This window comes from Beta vulgaris, chromosome 8 (genome assembly GCF_026745355.1).
Source record: "Beta vulgaris subsp. vulgaris cultivar EL10 chromosome 8, EL10.2, whole genome shotgun sequence".
NCBI lineage: Eukaryota > Viridiplantae > Streptophyta > Magnoliopsida > Caryophyllales > Amaranthaceae > Beta > Beta vulgaris.
Genome location: NC_079209.1, coordinates 43,587,289 through 43,593,643, shown reverse-complemented (window position 1 = coordinate 43,593,643; position 6,355 = coordinate 43,587,289). Strand labels below are relative to the sequence as shown.

Below are 6,355 nucleotides of genomic sequence, written 5' to 3'. Positions count from 1 at the left end.
ACGGACTTAGGACCATAGTTAACATCACTCGTAGTTACAGATATGGATTTGAGGGTTCAAAAGTTGTACTAATTAATGATTATATTATGAATCGTAAATTGTTGATAGTTATCCACGGTAATTCTGTAACTGTGACACTAAAAACATAAATTTCTTTTTTTAGGTTTCTAAACACTTGTTTTAACTTTTGTGAAAGCTCACTACTCAAAAATGTTCTAAGTATATATAAATACTTCATTTGTCTTTTTAATTGTTACACCTTATTGTGGGGTTAAGGAAATTTTTCAAAAAGCAAAAAAAAGAAGTATTAACTGAAAAATATTTTGTTTCGCGAAATGTAAAAAGAAGCATTGAAGTATAGTAGGAGGCGAAAAATAAGGTAGGTGGGAAGGTTTTAGGTAGATTATTTCAATGGGTGGTGGTGTATAAGTATAAGGGTAACAATTAAATAAAAATGGTCAAATAAGAAGTGTAAAAATTCTAAATAAAAAGGAGGGAGTATTACTAATAGTCGAGCATGCTTGGCCTTTTAATTGATGTAGATATATAAACGTAATCTGATTCTTTTGAAAAAAAGAAACTTTTATAAACTTAAAAATCTTGTTTTTAATGTTATTTGTTCTTTTACAACGAGAAAATTTGCATTAATTAAAACAATCAAACAAAACTAAAGGGGCTTTATTTGCTCTTACATACTCTATGGAACAAAAACAAACTAGTACATGTCCACGCCAACTTGAACTTGTCGCGAGCAATTGCAAGTGAGGTTGGCTACTTGTGTTGAATGTCTTGTTGAAGAAGATCCGATATGAGAGGGAACCTATTAAGACACAAAATCGAGACGATATTCAGAAATAGGTTGCCACATCTTGTCTAGTACTCCCTCTGTTTTTTTTTTATCGTTCCCACTTAGAATCTTGACACTATTCATACTTAGAGAGAATCTTCTCAATTTTTTTCAATTGATAATTAAAAATATAGTCATGTGGGATCTTGTTTGATTCGAGTACATTATTAATATTCAATCGTTATAATTTTTATTAATATATAATGAAAGATATTTAAGTTCAAAGATGTGCATGGGAGATATGCACAGAAAAGTGAGAAAAAAATAGAGGGAGTAATTTTTTAATGTTATTACTAATAGTGAAATGACATGATAATCTACGTATGTAGTGCTGTCAGTTTGGTTGAAAACCGATGGTTAAACTGCAAATGGTTGATCAACTGAACTGAATAAACTGAACTGAATTGACCCATAACTGAAAAGTTAAAAACTGATAAGTCAATCAGATTAAAGTAAACTGCAATTAACTGAACTGAAACTGAACTGAAAATCAACCGAAAACATACCAAACTGAAATTAACTGTACGAAAAACCGATTTAAACTGAACTAAACTGAACTGGAAATGAACTGAATTTAACTGAAAACTGTTTCGAACTGTTTTTAACTGAACTGAATCAAACTGTTTTTAACTGAACTAAATCAAACTGTTTTTAACTGAACTAAATCAAACTGTTTTTAACTGAACTAAATTAAACATTTAATATAAACTTTGAATATCATGTACTTGTTTATATTTTCATTTAATTATCCAATCTCTCCATTTTCAAATAATATTCTCCCAAATACAGAATGCTAGCTAGTGTTCTTAATTATGAAAGTCATAATTTTTTAAAAAAATCAGCTACATCCCTTTAATCTAAGAGATGCAAATGATTTAAAATTTTCTTAAAATCTGAAGTAATTTTAAGGAAAATATATACACAAACCAAGCATAAATCAACAAATATACAAAACATAAAATCAAATTCAAAATTTTCAGTTAAACATGGGTAGATCTAAAATCAAAATCCTTAGTAATTACATTCGCTCATTACAGAAAATGATAAATTAGATCTAAAAGTTACAAAAAAATAATTACAATAAAAAATAATAACACTTTAACTCTTAAATCTGTACATTGATTTGGTTATTTCAGCGTCACCAAACTTCAAACTTCCCAAAACTTCAAACTTCCCAAACTTCTGGATACTGAAGACAAAAGTTACAATCACTCAACTAATTCCATTTATTCCTTCTTCATCAATATTATTCAAATCTGGAAAACTTAATTATACTAAAAGAAGAAAAGAAGAGTAAAGAGAAAGAAAAAAAGAAAATTAACCATGAACATTCATGAAGTAAATATCTAAAACGAAAAACTAAAAAAAATAAAATTAATCTAAACCTTCAAACGACCGACACAAGGAACCACCACCACCATAAAAGAACGAACGAACCGAGGAACCGAGGAACCACCGCTGATGAACGGACGAACGAAATGCTCTCTTTCTTCGTGGTGTTGTTTTTGCGCACGACAAAATTACAACAATTAATTAATCCCAGTTCTTCGTTTTTCGCTGAATTAATCAAAACCCAATTATATCATTGCTTGAAATTGGAGAATAAATTATTGGAAATTTAAAAAAGTGTGCAAAAGATCCGTTATATATGTACCTACATCTAGAGGAGGGTGGTAGAGTATTACTTTGTATATTTCAAGTTTTCAAGGCCATGTTACATGTAGGATTTAGGAAGAAGGGTTGATTTGTATACTAAGAAAAATGTAATTTTGGAAGGGGAAAAAAAAAGGAAGATTGAGTTGAAGGAGAATTGAGAATCTGGATGAAAAGGGTTTTGAATGAATGGAAGTAGAAGAGATAGGAAAGGATCAGCACAGAGAAATGGAAGGAGCAGCGCATGAATAGAATTTTTAGGTTTGGCAGTTTGGAGGAGAGATGGGAGAAGGTAATAGGGTAGGAGACGATCTAACGGTTTATTTTGTTTTAGACATGTATCCAACGGTTAATATTTATGATCCGTGTGCTTTGTGTTGTTTTTTGTGTGCCCTTGATTATGATAATCTAACGGTTTAGATTTTGTCCATTAGATGGTTTTGGATTTTGCATTAAGAAAACAAATAATCCTACCAAATTATTATTCATAACAACTAATCTCCATGTTCCACATCCCTAAACCCCAAACTCATACTTTATAACCCCATTTTCAAATAATAATATTATTATTTATAATAGTAATCTCATATCCACTAATTAATCGTATATTCGTAGTTAATATATAATACTCATTATTATTATCGTCAGTTATACTATTAGAGCATATTAAAAGTCTATACTCACTCATTAATAATCAATCACGTATTAGTTAGAATGATTCCAATATTATTATATCATACTAAAATATTTAAGTCTACTAATAAAATAGTTTGTTTATAGTCACTATATACAAAGTTAAGACATATAGCTCAAGTAGATGTTTTAACTCAAATATTGTACTGATGTATTTTTTATCTTAATTAGCCTATTAACTACCATTGACACATTCATTTAGTATAATATGTAATTCGAATCGTTCAAGTATATTTTTTTGTTTATGAGACGCATTACACTCGAAGATGATTATCATTGACTAATATATATACCAATTCATTGTATTACTTTGTGTTTATACTAATGTATACTGGCTAGAAATGCAACACATTGATATATACACTATCTATACATTGACATATAGTCGAAATGCAATACATTAATCTATATACTAATCTAGTTTAGCCTAGTCATTGCCCCTTATTATTATTATTATTATTATTATTATTACTATTATTATTATTATTGTTATTATTATTATTATTATTATTATTATTATTATTATTATTATTATTATTAAAGTTGTGAATTGAGTTTCTTAATTTTAGTTATACTCCTTGTAGAGTTATGTTTATTACTATGCATAATGATACTCTACCGGAGTCTCGATAGCTCATAGCTCATAGCTCGACTTACATTGGATGTTTAACTTAAATAGAGTATAGTTATACTCCTTGTAGAGTTATGTTTATTAAAGTTGTGAATTGAGTTTAGCCTAATGATTGTCCAACTATACTGATTTTTGTCACATTATACTCGTATTATATTAGCTTGTGTTTATCGACTTTAATCATCCTCATCACTAAATTATAAGCATTCACCATTATAAATCATCATCACCTTGATCATCACCAATCATGATGTTCAATGAATAATGATGTATTGATGTGAAACTGTGAAAGTATAAATTGTTAAGTGTTAAGTATGAAATACATGAATGTGTGATTATTTAAGTAATGAAATAGACGGATTTCTAGTATGATTTGATTATTGTTCAAACCGTGTAATAACATCGATGATCAATCGTATGATCATATTCATTTGATGGTTTTGACTTTTGATTAATGTCGAAGACAATCAATCTTATGATCATTTATTAATTAATTATGCCAATATTATGAACCTTAACTTAACGAAATTCGATCATGTTCATCTCCTCTACTAACATAGTGTTTGATTATGTATCATTTTCATATGACATATTGACATATTCGATTAAGTGATAAGTGATTAACGTTGATTATTTTACTTCATTACTTGTTGAGTTGTTACTCTAGCTCTAAGGTCATTAATGTTTTGATTATAGTCATTTACATGAATTATAGTATAACAATATAATTATATTGACGTGTTATAGGATACATATATTTGCTTATAAGTATAATTTATAGAGTTATGTACGTATACAACTATTAGTCTATCACCTAATTATCTAGTAGTTAGATTATATTATTTAAGTGAACTTATTGTGTAACGATATAACTTATATGAATTTCATTGAGTGATAGTAACTTCTTATAATTTATGTTCATTATTGTTATTGTTTTCATTGTCATCATACTATTTACGCACACACGAGTTGACTAAGAAGTAACTGACTAAGTGTCATCATAGTTATTGTTACTATTATTGTATTTTTTTTTTATTATTTTATTTACTATTTTCATCATCGCTTTATGTTACTTATTAATGATACATTATTATTCATATGTCTGACAACAACTTATTCTACTTCAATTGGATATTTTTAGTTTCAAAATTAGTTGAAATTAAATATGACTTGGTTAAATAGAATATAGCTATGTTGAATCAACTTAATGACTTATATTGATATACATCGTCCATCTAACCCAATAACTACGTATTAGTTCAATCATATGTTTTATGTTTCAAAATGCATTTCACATAAAGACGATTAACTAAATATCATTGTTATCTTAAATCAACTTAGAGGCTACCATTGAACATTCATTATGTACACTAATAAATACTTGGATTATTTAAGTAGATGTTTTTTGTTTCAAATTCCATTATACTGATTTATAATGCTTAACCACTTACATTAACTGATTTATAAAGTAATTCATCATTATCAATCATCATCTTAATCTTTGATCACAACCAATCACCAATTCATCATTGATAGTTACACATTGAAAAATTATAGAATAATGAAGAATTTGAAATTGAATTTTTCAATATCAGCCAAATGTTGAACCTTTAATAAAATAATTTTACAGAAAATATGGCAACTTCAAAATGCCCTTTCGTAGACAAATATATATGTCTCTTGGTGCCATTGTTGTGTTCGACAAGTTTAACGACACTTTAACCTATGTGATAAAAGTCCAACTAAATTGGAATTTCCTGCAATGAATAACGGATGACCCGAAGCGAGACCCGAAACACACGTCATAACCGATATCAACTTTCACCCGAGTCAATGCGGTTTCCTTAAAAACTGAAAATAACTGAATCCAACCGAAAATAACTGTTTAACTGATAGTAATCCGTAAAAAGCCAACTGTTTAAACCAAAACTGTACGGGTCAAACCAAAAGATAAACTGTAAACTGAACTGAACTTAACTGAAAATTGAATTAACTGTATGGATTGAAACTGAAACCGAAAAAGTTTAAACTGAATCAATTAAGTTTGGAAAAATAAACTGAATTAACTGAACTGAAGTCAACTGAACTGTTTGGTTTAAACCAGAACTGAACTGGTTAACTGAATTGACACCACTATACGTATGTATTTCAATTATTAAATGCTTTTAATTTTTTTTAAAAATTGTCTTTTTAAATATATCATAAGAGAAATGACACAATTATAGATGCATGTAGTTGTATCTATTAAATGATTTTGATTGAAAAGGTTTGGGAGGGAATTTAGTAATTTAGGAGTGAAAATGGCAAAAATAGTGGCTTTTGCTTTAGCATGTAGTATAGATGTCCAAACATGCATAAAATGACAGTAATTAGTTATTTTTTAGGATAAAATTGATTTTTTTTCTTTCCTAAGTAATGTAAAATTTGTGAAACTAATAACTTCTTCTTAATTTCATACTTTTCTTTTAGGTTTTTGTTGTAATATAGAAGCCTAACAAAAACTGCTTTTCCCTTAGAATCCCGAAACACCA

At 28.1% G+C, this 6,355-nt stretch overlaps 1 long non-coding RNA gene across 1 annotated transcript; it reads right to left on the bottom strand.

Annotated features, from left to right (window-relative positions):
- Positions 1-1,808: 1,808 nt before the first annotated feature.
- Positions 1,809-2,866, bottom strand: LOC125492331 (uncharacterized). Its single transcript, XR_007268901.2, has 2 exons — positions 2,502-2,866; positions 1,809-2,404 (listed from the first exon to the last, which is right to left on the bottom strand). It is a non-coding gene; the product is annotated as an uncharacterized LOC125492331 (long non-coding RNA).
- Positions 2,867-6,355: the final 3,489 nt, after the last annotated feature.